Genomic DNA, 13,840 nt, shown 5'->3' with positions numbered 1-13,840 from the left:
ATCTTGGCTTTTTGGCTTTTGACTCTTGACTACTCTTTTGGATTAGGTTTTTTTGCTGCGCTGCCCGCTAGTTACTGACCCGGACCCCTGACCCTGATTTATTGTGTTTTGTATGGTCTGGTCTTCGTTCTGTGTCGCACCTGCATAGGCTAGGGACTTTTGACCAGTTATCCGCTGCCACCTAGGGCAGTCGGGGCAATTTGGAAGAGACAGCTGCGCAGGTGTCAGTGCCAAGGCAGCACCTGTCTTGTGTCGTCCAGTTCCCTAGTCCTAACAGTTACAGATGTAAAAGCTGTATATTTATAAACAAATGGGGCACCTTACTCGGATTATATATCTGATCCTGCTAACGTTTCTATTCTATGGTCATCTTATGTAGATGGCAGTGTAGCTGAACTGTGGCCAATCTGAATGCTACACATAAAACCCAGACCAAGTCTTCAGACTGCACATGGAATGCGCTCTGCTTCACACTCTTATGACCTTTGCTTGTGCTGAAGAATTTTATAGCCTGCCAGTAGCACAGTACAGGGGTACCTCCCTCCAATAAGGCCTTGACTTTTTTTTCCATTGGAACAAGATTGAAGTTAAACGCTGCTAGGTTGTATTTACAAATTTCTCAATGTGATTCCAATGGATGATCCGAAAGATAAAACTCATAAACATCTTAATCATGCTAAAAATAAAAATGCAGCCAAGTGGCCACAATTACGTCTTGAAGGAAGCCTGTCACGTGGAATTTGCTGTTTGACTTGTGAGGAAACAAAGCTAAGCAGATTGATATCTAGCTTTGTTGGACAGGATTTATTGTAACATGTTATTTATTTACTGGATCACTGTGGGATTATGAGTCCAATGGGCGGTTCTGTTAGTGATTGACTGCCTTTCTTGTATGTGAGCATAAACAGCTGTCACTCAATGCGTAGACCTACCCCCGTGTCATCAGCTGCTCAGCCGCAATTGGCTGAACATAACTGTGCTCAGCCAATCGCGGCTGAGCACAGTTGTGACGCGGTGGAGGGGTGGGCGGTGGCAGGGATTCGGCCGTGCGTCCGAAGATGACGTTTGGCACAAAATGGTGGACGGCCCTCGACACGGATCAGGTAATGTATAATGCACCACACTTCCGGGTACACGTGCGGGGGTGGTGGGACACGGGAAGGGGGCGATTCACAGACATAACATACATTACAAAGTTGTATAACTTTGTAATGTGTGTTATTCTGTGAATAATTTTTAGCGCCGCACTACCCCTTTAAATGTTTCCTCGTAAAAACATCTATTGTTCTACCTAGTTTCCCCGTTCACTATAATTTGTTGTATGCATGTTAGACAGCATATTCAGCTTTGGGTTTGCTTCAAATGTATGCAGTGTCCTAATACCTGGCTCAAGTCCTTGTCCACGTGGCGTCCCACCAGGCTGTTACCTGCACCCTGTCCTGTATATTGCAGTAGTTTCTGACGTGATGCTTGTGATGATACTTCTATAGATACTAAAATGTCAACCAGCTTTTCCTCCAGCTACATCATGAACAGCATTTCAGACTAATTGAACCTTACAGCAAGTATGGGGTGCGGACTCAGAGTCCGTTGAATTCATAATTTTTTTCACTATAAAATAGTCAGGAAACCTACTACAGCTCTGAGCTGGCGTAGGTTTCTTGGCAAGCGCACTGATGCGCACGGGATTTATGTAGAGGCAGTGCGCTTCTACATGAATCTCCATACTGTCAGAGCTGCGGGGACTTAATAAATGTCCCCCATAGTGTTCATATCCATACCATTTGGGAGAATGAACGAAAAGAGGACTGTGTTGCACTCAAGCTCTATAGACTTACACTATAAGCCCGACTTATTACGTGACAGAGAGCCGGGAAAGAAGCATGCTTAGCTTGATCTTCTCACAGCTCGTTCTCCCCATTGGTATGAACACTCAGACCTGAACCGATTGAAACTTTTGACATGTCTATATGACATGTCAAAAGTTCTTAGAAATGACTATGACTGCCCGGGGGAGGAGGTGAATATAAACAGTGATGTCTACTTACCCCCCAGACTCCAGCGCGGAGGCAGACATCCAGATACTCCAGTTCCTGTTCCCCTGGCTGCTTCCTGGTCTGAGACTAAGCTTGAGATGTGACTTTTCAGCCCTGCTCAGCCAGTCAGCGGCTGGAGCGGGATCCCGCCTCTGCCACTAACTGGCTGAGTGGGCCTAAAACATCACGTCTCAGGCCAGGAAGCGGCCAGGGGGATCGGGAGCAGAGCAGCTGGATGTCGGCCTCAGTGCTGGAGCTGGGAAAAGTAAGTAGACGTCATTGTTTATATCAACCCCCTCCTCGGTGATAGTTAAAAAACGTCTCCCCTTTAAGTACTCCTTTAAGGCTGTGTAGATCATCAAGCACTGACTCTACAAGTCAGCTCTTTTCCTTCTACATGATAGCTACTTAGCATACATACAGTAAATAGAAAGAAAACTCTCACTGAGTAGTAAAGGTGTTGATATAAATACACTGTAGTAAACTTTGCTACTTAGATGTGAACTACCATGGGGAATAGTGGAAACTCACTCACACCAAGTATCCTAGGCCTCATTTGTTAAACATTAAATAGATACTGTGCTGATAAGATACGTTATCAAAGCCAATCTCTATTTTTATCTATGATCAATCTGGAATGTACCAGAGATGAATGACCAGGAACATTCAGGTTGAAGACCACAGGATCCATTTATCAGTTATAGGGAGCCATAAAAATTAAATTATCTACTGTACTGAAATATTCCTTTAAAACTGGATCCACAAAACCTTAACCTTTCCTTCACATAAACCTGGGTCCAGGCCGTACAGGGCTTGTTTTAATAGTTACAGAATATTTTATTTTTGCTTTATTTATTATATTTAATATATATTTATATTATTTTTGCAGATAAAAGTTTTTGTGTCTTGTTTTTCAGATCTTTACATAACTTTACATGTCAGGAACAAGCATTCCTATTAACACCTATAATCATCCCATGTAAAAGGACCCTATTTACATTATGTTTTCTTGGAATGTTGCAGAAATGTATTCCAACATATACCATGGCCTACCTGCAGTGCATCTATTGTCTTTAATAGACTAAATATAATCCACTAGTGACTATTCTCAGTCTGTTTCCTGCTGCTGTGTAGGTAAAATGCCAATAGTCAGACAGAGGTCAGACCTCCACCTGGTGATATGCCATAGCATTGCACAATAGGAATTCCCTTTCAACTTTGACAAGCGCATAAACAGTAGAGGGGACCTAGAATGATATCTCTTGCATATTGGCCCTGTACACAGCTGCTTAAAGGGGTACTCCTGTTGGGAGGCCTTTTTTTTACTATTGCTGGGGGGTGCAACAATGAAAGCAACAATGTCAACTTTTCATTCTAAGTTTTGTATATTTTATTTAAACATCCTTTCAGGGTGGATTCACATATACGCAGCTAAATCCTCTGAGATCTTGACCTCTATTAAAGTCTATGGCACTCCATTCTCTCAGCTGTCACAACATATCATGCCATAGACTTTTTAAAAATTAACTACTTAGCTCCCAACACCATTCTTACCTGTCCGCTTTTCACAGCATGCTTCTCTGGGTCCCTGCTCAGTGTCAGCCCGCTCAGCCAATCACTGTGGCAGGACAGCACAGTGATTGGTTGAGTAGGCTGTCAGTGTGTGAGGACCTGGAGAAGCATGCGGGAGCGTGGTGGAACATGGACAGGTAAGCATGGTGTCAGGAGCAAAGTAGTCTATAGCACAATGTTATCGCAGCAGAATTTAAATCTGCTGCAGGAATGGAGTACCATGGAGTGACTTTAAATAAAATAAGTAACATAGCAGATATCACTGCATGAAACCCGCAGAGCGAAATCCGCTGCAGATGTGGTACATGTAAAAGTACCCTCAAGGGATACAAAAAATAGAACGAAAAACTGTGGTGGGTGGGAGATATAACTGATGTCCAGACAATCATCTGTCTGTCAGTTATTGAAGGTGTACAGCCAACTTTACTTGAGCACCCCAATGCTCAACTGAGCATACTCGCTTACCACTAAGGGGGCATTCACACATCCGCAGAATTCTGTCCGTACATGGACGGTGTTTTGTGGACCGGACCTTGGAAATCCCAGCATCATGATTAGTTATGATGTTAGCATACCTAACCATTAATAAACTCTCTATGTAGCTCTAGAATGTGTCTGGTTTCTTACTGTATAATAGACCCAAACATGCATATAATTCTATCGTGTTCTGCAAGATGGATCCTAAAAATTGTTATATTTATTAAAGTATTGTATTGCCGCCCAAAAGTTATACAAATCACCAATATAGACTTATTATGGGCTTTTTTCCCTGCACTTACTACTGCATCAAGGCTTCACTTCCTGGATAACATGGTGATGTCACTTCCTGGATAAAATGGTGATGTCACGACCCGACTCCCAGAGCTGTGCGGGCTGTGGCTGCTGGAGAGGATGATGGCAAAGGGATGCTCAGTGTCCCTCCAGTGCCCTGTGTCCCTCAGTGTCCCCCTGCCATCATCCTCTCCAGCAGCCACAGCCCGCACAGCTCTGGGAGTCGGGTCGTGACATCACTATTTTATCCAGGAAGTGAAGCCTTGATGCAGCAGTAAGCGCAGGGAAAAAAAGCATTTTATAAGCATTTTCCGTAATAAGTGTATATTGGGGATTTGTATAACATTTTGGGGGGCAATAAAATACTTTAATAAAAATCTTCGCCTGACTTTTTCTTTAAGATGAATCATGTGACATTATGGCAGCTGTCACACATCATTTCACACATGCAGTTCATATGGCCCTATACACATCTGAAGGTGTTACCCATCCGTTTTGGGGCAATGATCCATGACACAAAACAATGATTAAATCGACTTTGTCACCTGCTGCAGATTTGCAGACATCAATATAACTAAATGCATCAATCTGTAGCAGAATCCTGTATGTGTGACTGCATCCTTGAATTATAGAACTAAAGAACTTGTATAGAAATGGCTGTAAAATTTTCCTAGACTGATCCATAAGTGTCCCTCTTTGGCCATCCAAAAAGTTAGGAGGTATGATGTTTAAAACGTCATGCTGTGTCAGTACACTAGTACAAACTTTTAAACAGTTTAGGAGATCCCGACAACATAATTAATCATGATGCTGGGAGCTCCAAGTTCTGGTCCACAAAACACCGTCCATGAACGGACAGAATTCTGCGGACATGTGAAGTACCCTAAATACTAGCCATGAGTATAATCCATTGTTACTAACCATAGTAATCCTTTGTAGATAGTTTGCTGGCAATGTTTTATAGTGAGCCAGGGTCAGCGACATATTTAGCTCTTCTTATTTTATAGTTCCGGTTGCAAGGCAGTTGTAAAAGGATATTGTAACAGATCTCACATGAAAGTTGACCCCATCTCAACTACCCTTCATACTAATGTCTGTGGGCTGACTTGGAGGTCCCTGAACGAAAAATACATCATAATAAACGATTACAATGCTGTCATTTATGATTACAATTTGTATTTATTTTATGCTCCGACTAATTGTATTCTGTCTCTTTTTATGTCTGGAAAGGGCTTGAAAGTAACCATATACAGTACATGCAACAGCTTTACAGTAGCTGGCAGAGCCCTTGTGTTCTGAATGAAGAGAGAAGGGATCTGAGGAGTCTGGCAACAGCTTATCTCTCTGAGAAAAAAAGGTTTGGTATAAAGGCCCTATTACACAAGCCAATCTGGAGCGAGCGATGACCTGTGAGATCAGCACTGGCTTACTCCTTGTTCCCCGCTTGCTGCCAGCACTATTACACATGCCGACAGTGAGCGGGTAACAGCGGGGGGCGGTGAGCTGTGGGAGGGGCATGTCGGCTGATCGTTGCCTTTTAACAGTAGCTATTACACCAAGCAAATATTGGCCACAATGGCCAATAAACTTCCGAATACGATAGATAATCTTTTACACACACAGATATATGACAGATTTTTAAAGCCAAAGCCAGAAACAAACTATAAACCGAGGACCTGTCATAACGGAAAGACTGGGATCTATCCTCTTTTCACATCCATTGCTGGCTTTGGGTTAAAGGGGTTATCCAGTGCTACAAAAACAAGGCCACTTGTTTTAAAAGGACCCTTATATCCTTCTTCCCCAACAGATGATGTTGGGCAGCCCTCATACACTATAGATCAGTGTTCTGCAACCAATAGCTGTTATAAAAATACAACTCCCAGCATGACAGAGTTTTTTTTTTTTTTTATTAACTGCTGGAGAGCCACAAGTAGGGAAACACGACGTGATAGGTTTGGCTGACTTTTTTTCTGATGCACATGGGGGGCTTTAAAGGGTTTATCCAGGCTTAGAAAAACATGGCTGTTTTCTTCCAGAAACAGCACCTCTCCTGTCCTTAGTTTGGATGTGGGTTTTGAAGCTCAGTCTCATTAAAGTGAATGGAGCTGAATTGTAATACCACACGCAACCTGAGGACAGGGGTGGTGCTGTTTTGCAGAAAAGTATTTAATCCTAGATAACCACTTTAATTGCAATGAAGCACCTTGCGAACATTTTATTCGATCAGTTTTGAACTTTTTCTTGGCTTTCGCTGCATGCTGACTTTATTACAGTGTTGCATTATTACAATACAAAAAATAACAGAAAAAAATGCTCCTTAGGTAGAGAAAATCTGATCTGAAAACAAATCTTCACTTCAAGTAAACAAATGGATACCAGAAATGTAATAATTTGATAAGAATAGAGCGGTACATTCAAGTAACTCCATCCATCCCTGCAATCGTGAACCCATAAAGAGTTAATCTAATCAAAACAAGATGGCAGGGCTGTATAGAATGGATATGGGTTTAGGTAGACAGTATAGACAGTTTTCTTTTTGGCTTTACCTAAAGGAGACAAAAAAACCTACAAAGGGAAACCTCATAACGTCCTTTTGGATTTGATTTTAGTTTTGGCAAAACAACAACTGTGACCGCTATGGTATAACATAATCGCTGGTATGTGATCACATGGGCCAGTTTCAAATATATAGTATAGCAACATCACCTGAACCCCTTGCTGAACAGAACTTAGATCATCACATAGTTCTATGGTGAACCGAGTTCAGTTCAGTAGCAGGACAAGGGATTTTAGTAGAGATGAGTGAACCTGGAGCATGCTCGAGTCGATCCGAACCCGAACTTTCGGTATTTGATTAGCGGTGGCTGCTGAGGTTGGATAAAGCCCTAAGGCTATGTGGAAATCATGGATATAATCATTGGCTGTATCCATGTTTTCCAGACAACCTTAGAGCTTTATCCAAGTTCAGCAGCCACCGCTAATCAAATGCCGAACGTTCAGGTTCAGATCGACTCGAACCCGGTTCGCTCATCTCTAGATTTTAGCATTGCAACGATAATAACGGTTCTAAATGTGGCTGTAATATATAACTACAAAGGTCATAAAAGTCAGTCAGGCCTGACCACCACTGGAGGTAAGATTGAGACCCTTTTTTAAAATTATGGTAGAGTTCTGACCCCTTTTTTGTTTTAAAGACAGGGCCTTATTTTATTTTTTTCTCTGGATAAAAGGGCTATGAATTATTTTCAGTGTAGAACTTATTTTCAGAAAAACACGTTATGCCCGTACACTGTAGCCGCACTCTATATGGTAGATAGCTGCCATACAGTATATCCCACTGGTGTTAGACTTCTATTCAGTTCCCCTGTAGTTAGGCCTCCATTCTGTATACCTTCTTCTCTTCTCTGCAGGTAATTCCCACACTTCCGGTTCTGTATTTGTTCTTCCATACTGGATACCTCTCTCTCCCCCTCTGCATTGAGGCCCCCTATACTGTATACTACATATCTCCCAACTTTTTGGACGGCCAAAGAGGAACGCTTGTGTTTCACTCTAGGAAAATTGTTTCAGTAACTGTCCGCATTTGCAGGGACCCGCAGTCAGACAGGTGACACAGACACATAATGGCTTAATTATTGTTTTGTGGCATGGATCATGGCCCCAAAATGGATCCGTAACGGCTACAGATGTGTGTATGGGGCCATATAAACTGCATGTGTGTAATAATGTGTGAAAGGGGCCATAATGTCACATGATTCATCTGAATATGACAATTTTTAGGATCCAGCTTGCACCACATGATAGAATAACATGCAAGTTGGGGTCTATTATACAGCAAGAAATTAGACATTTTATAGAGAAACATAGACGGTTTAATAATACAACTCTAACTACTAGGTCGAAAAGAGGGACATGTAAGGGGCAAAGAGGGACAGAGGGACGTGGGTCAAAAGTAGGGACTGTCCCTCCAAAAGAGGGACACTTGGAAGGTATGCTATATACCTCCCTACGCCCTCTGCAGTAGTTCCCCCATGCAGGTAGTCCCCATACTTTACACCGCATCACATCATGAAAAGTAAAAGAAAGGTTTTGTGTTCATTGGACAACTCTTTTTTTCCTTTGATAGAAGGATTATCTTTCAAGAACATTTTGTGATATTTTAGCAGATCATTGTTATTTTATATATTTTAAGTGGACATAAAGATCACTAAATTATAAGTTGGTCAGTGCAGAGCCTGGGATATTCTGCAAGTAAAACTATTGTCAAACAAACAAAAAAAAAAAGACATAAAATGGAACCTAAAATCCACAGGTTTTGGAGGATGACATTTAAACACTGTACAATGTGATCACACAAGGAAGGAGTCTTGGACTTAACAGCAGGACAGGAAAGAAAGCGTTGCTTACGTGAACTCATTAAAAGTGAAGATCCTGCAAGGGAATCATTAGAGGCCGTGGCGGGACCCGCTGTGCGGAGATTAACAGGTGCTAGGTGACATTTTGCCTTCCTATTCAGCAGATGTAATAATGTAATATTAATAGAATATTCTAAGCATATGGCCTTGCAGGATGTCATTGTGTGTTAGTGTATAAATATCATGCTAAGCCGGCCTGATGAGAAAATGAATGGTCTGGTCTGCTGGAAAAAAAAAATTGCTTGGCATAAAAAGGAAAAATCATAGCAAGAATGAAATACATTAGAATTGTCTTCTGTGATTTTCCTAACAATGGCAGGACTGCATAAATTACTACATCCATGTGTTAAAAAAATAAGAGTCATTTCCGTTTTTACTAATTTATTTCATATTGGATATTTGCAGGTCAATTGAGATATTACTGACTCCATGTATCAATGCTAATCCCTGAGGGAAAGTCATCATATGGACCAGACTCTTATTGACTCCCAAAGGCAACACAGCCAAAAAGACCCCACATTTCACGTTTACTTTATACCTTAGTGTCCTATTACACGGATCGATTTTTAACGATTAAAGAATAACAATGAACTATCGCAAACGAGATTGTTTATCGTTAACCTGAAATCGTTCACCATATTACACAGAACGATGGTCGTTAGATATGATCGTTATTGCAATCGTTACTCTGATCGTTTATTCCATCTGTCCCCAACAATGTGCAATTACACTGAACGATTAGTGAACAAATGCGGAACTTGAATGTGGAACTCGAACGAATGTAGAATTACAGCGAACGATTATCGAACAATTAACAATAATTTTAGGTTCAGATCCAAATCAACGATCAACGACACACGGACGATTTTTCGATCGTTGCCTGCAATTACACAGAACGATTATCGTTTAAATGAGAACGATTTAACGATTTTTCACACGATGATCGTTCCGTGTAACAGGGCCCTTACAATCACCATATCTACTAGCCTTGCATGCATTTATGTAGTGAAAAGAGGCCCCCTAGTGGTGATTTATTCAAACATGCGTTTCCCATCCTAAAGAGAGATCAACTTTTGCACCCTCTTTCCTGTTGCATGTCTCCTGGGCGAAAAGTATTTTAATGTATTTTAGCATCTAATGTTAATTAACCCATCCTTTTCCAGTACGGCACTACAGGAAGCTTGTACAGGTTTAGGCTAGGTTCACACTATGTAAAAATATAGAACTGCAGTATGAAGAGAACTGCTGTTGTTTTAACAATGGCCGTTCTTTTAAAAAGTATTACGTTGTGTGAACATAGCCTCAAACTCTTGGGTACCTTCACATGGGATGGAAATATCACAAATCTAGAGCAAAACAGCTGCTAAATTCACCTGTGTTTTCAACAAAAATTGACATGTCTTTTGTAAGTTTTACCAACTGCAGGTTAATTCTGGTGCAGAGGAAAATCTCAGCTTCTCATGGACAGTATTGTAATCTGATGCAGACTTTGTGTGTGTAAGTTTGGTAAGTGCAGACATACCCTTACAAGCCCTGCAGTGTGTTGGAAAAATGTATCCTGTATGTGATTATTGTTATGATGTGAGAACAGAATTTATGGATAGGCTCCTTCAGGCCCTGTTCCCCGCTCGCTGACGCTGGCATTCCACGCGGCAACAGCGAGCTGGTGAGTGCGGGGGGCTGCCTGGGTGAACGTTAGATCGTCCAGGCAGCCTATAGCATACAGCAGCGGTCTGCTGCTGCCTCTCCTATTCCGCGGAGCAACGGCAGCAGATCGTTGCTGTATGAGTCGTTTGTCTTTCAACATGTTTGAAAGACAAACGATGTAACGATCAGCCGACATGAATGATGTCGGCTGATTGTTGCCTTCTATTCCATGGGACGATTATCGGCCGTTACAGCCGAATACGGCCTATAATCATTCCGTGGAATAGGGCCTTTCCTTTGTATTAGATAGTAATAAACTTAGAATAATAAAATTTCCCCGATTTGGAGGTTGTCAGTAACAGAAAGAGAGGGTCTAGGGAAACTTGTTTACAGATCCGGAATTCCAATTAATTGGTTTGAAGTAATATTAAAAAAATATTTATAAAAAAAACCCTGACATATAATGTTACTTTTTGGAAAAACAGATGCATTTGTGTCCATCTTCTCCCCTCCCTTGGTTGAACTCAATGAACATTACTATGTATATTGTCTGGTGTTAGGAAATGCGTGGCTTTTAGAAAAGAAAATAATGTGGTATTGCAATTCTGCTCCATTTTCTCAATGGAACGGAGGTACCATGGACAAGAGGGGTGCTGTATCTGAAGGAAAGTAGCCAAGTTTTTATAAGCCTTGATTACCCCTTTAAGGAAGTATAATACTGTCACAAAGTTCAAATTTATTGTCTAAACCTTAAAACATGTCACTAATGTAGTAACAATTGTGACACCTATGCAGGAATGGTTGTGGAAGGAAGGTATATTTCTCCTAGGTTCCTCTCCTATGTCAGCTAACAGCCAAGGCCTCTCACCTGCAGGGTAATTAATGAAGCTGCTCAGAGGGCGGGTATTTAAGAGAAGCCAGGAGGGCAGATAGATCTTTCTGGCTGGGGACACAGAAAGCCTGTCTGTGTGAGAGATTGGTGTAAATAGTAAAGGTTGCTTAAGGGCCCTATTCCACCTGACGATTATCGTTCAGATTATCGTTAAATCATTGGAATCGAAACGATAATTGTTCGGTTGAAATGCAGTTAACGATTAACGACCGAGAAATCGTTGATCGCTTTATGATACCCCTATTCCACTGGTCGTTAAGAGAAGCAAACGAGCGCTCTCAGTGCTCGTTTGCTCCTTGTTCCCCGCTCGCTACCGCCGCTATTCAACACGGCTGCAGCGAGCGGGTGAGTGCGGGAGGGGTGGCGGGGAGCTGCGGGGGGGGCTGCCCGGGTGATTGCTGATCGTCCGGGCAGCCCATAGGATACAGCAGCGTCTGCTGCCGATGTTCCTATTCAACGGAGCGACGGCAGCAGATCGTTGCTGTATCAGTCGCTTGTTTTTCAACATGTTGAAAAACAAGCAACTGCAACGATCAGCCGACATGAACGATGTCGGCTAATCGTTGCACTCTATTCCACGGGACGATTATCGTTCGTAGCGGCCGATATCGGCCGAATACGAACGACTTTCGTTCCGTGGAATAGGGCCTTAAGACCTGGACCTATTTTTATCGTTGCTCGTTCGCAAAACGTTCGCAAATCATTCGCATTGAATAACACATCGTTCGTTCGTTCGCAATAGATACGAACGCAATAGCGAATAAATAGCGAAGAAAAAAACGATCGCAATTACGATAATAAGTAACGATTATCGTTCCATGGAAATGAGTGAACGTTTTCAGGTCTTTCGCAATAGCGGTCGTTTGAGATCGTTAATCATTAACGATTATGCAAACGATAATCGTCTGGTGGAATAGGGCCCTAAGTGTTTTGTAAGCTGGGAGGGAGTAGCTCTCCAGCTAATAGTCAGGATACCTTTTTCTTTTGTTGCTGTTTTGTTTTATTTTTTGCTTGCAACCTTTTAAATAAACCTGACCACGTGTCAGATTGCACCTATTTATGCTGTTGGCCTGATTTGGATGAACCAGATACGTGTCCTTTGACCCCAGCAAAGGCGATCCCAGTGACTTATATCACACAATGTATGTTTCTTGCATAGGAAAAAAATAAAAGTTATCACAACCTTTGTAAGCTTTCTGTGTCTGTGTACAGATAACTCACATAAAAACATTTGGGTCTCAAAGAATATAAGATCAATTCTCTCAATATTTCATAGGCAATGTAGTATATGGAGTGCAGTATCTTACAGCACTCTATTTATTATGTCATAGAGACATGTCAAAAAGTTTTCATTAGCCAGTGACTATTCACTGAAACAAGCAGTTATCAAAGCACTTCTCTTCCTAATGTTTCCTTGCTGCTGTCTTTATGGCATACAAAAAGTGCAACAGCAACCTACAGGTGCAAGTGCTTACCGACGTACACACAATAAAAACCTGCTCTATACATATTGAAAAATGAGGATCTTAGCAAACTATTTGATCAAACAGATTGTACCATGTCACCACGTTAAGGTTTCCTCAGAGATATGGTCCTACTCTTGCATTTCCACACTAGAAATGGCCTCTCCTGGGCTGAATGAGCCTCCAAGTGGGCAGATAGGAGCCAAATCTCTATTTATAACACTTGCAAGACATAAGTGGAGTGCAAGCCAACAGGAGGTAGCCCCCCCCCCCCCCCCCACACACATGTAACTGAAAAAAAGGAAAAATTAGCCGCACCTCCATTCCTTTGTTCACACTGTAGGTTGCACGCTGCATGTGGCTTAAAGGGGTATTTTCCCCTAGATCTAAAAAAAAATAAAATGAAATTCTTTGAAACCTAGCTGGTCTCACTCATCAAGCCCCCCTGAGTATTTTGAGCTGTTTTCCGCCTTTCTAGCTACTGCCCTTCCATAGTTACAAGTTCTTAAAAAAGCTGATCTATATCCAACATGGCGCCGGCCAGAAAACATCTCCCATCATGCAATGATTATGCCTGATTGGTCCATGATGTAGCAGAGCTGATATCCACAAGATATAGCAGAATTGAGGCACTGACATAGCAAAGTTGAGGCAGTGGCATAGCAGAGTCGAGGCAGTGGTATAGCAGAGTTGGGGTAGTGGCATAGTAGAGTTGAGGCAGTGACATAGCAGAGTTGAGGCAGTGGCATAAAAGAGTTAAGGCAGTGACATAGCAAAGTTGAGTGAGTGACATAGCAGAGCTGTGGGGGGAGGAACAGGTGAATAGGGGAGCCGCAAGTGAGCCACAGGGGGAAGGGACGCAGATGAGCAGGGGGCCTCAAGTGAGCTGCGGGGGAAATGCGGGTGAGCAGGGGGGCGCAAGTGAGCTGCGGGGGGTGGGGGCGGCAGGTCAGCCATGGGTGAGCACGGGGTGGGGGCCACGGGCAGGGGGGTGCACTGTGTGGGGTTCCATGGGTGAGCAGGGGGGCGCACAGTGTGGGG

Source organism: Dendropsophus ebraccatus, chromosome 8, assembly GCF_027789765.1.
Source record: "Dendropsophus ebraccatus isolate aDenEbr1 chromosome 8, aDenEbr1.pat, whole genome shotgun sequence".
Taxonomy (NCBI): Eukaryota; Metazoa; Chordata; class Amphibia; order Anura; family Hylidae; genus Dendropsophus; species Dendropsophus ebraccatus.
Note: the sequence above shows the minus strand (reverse complement) of the source record.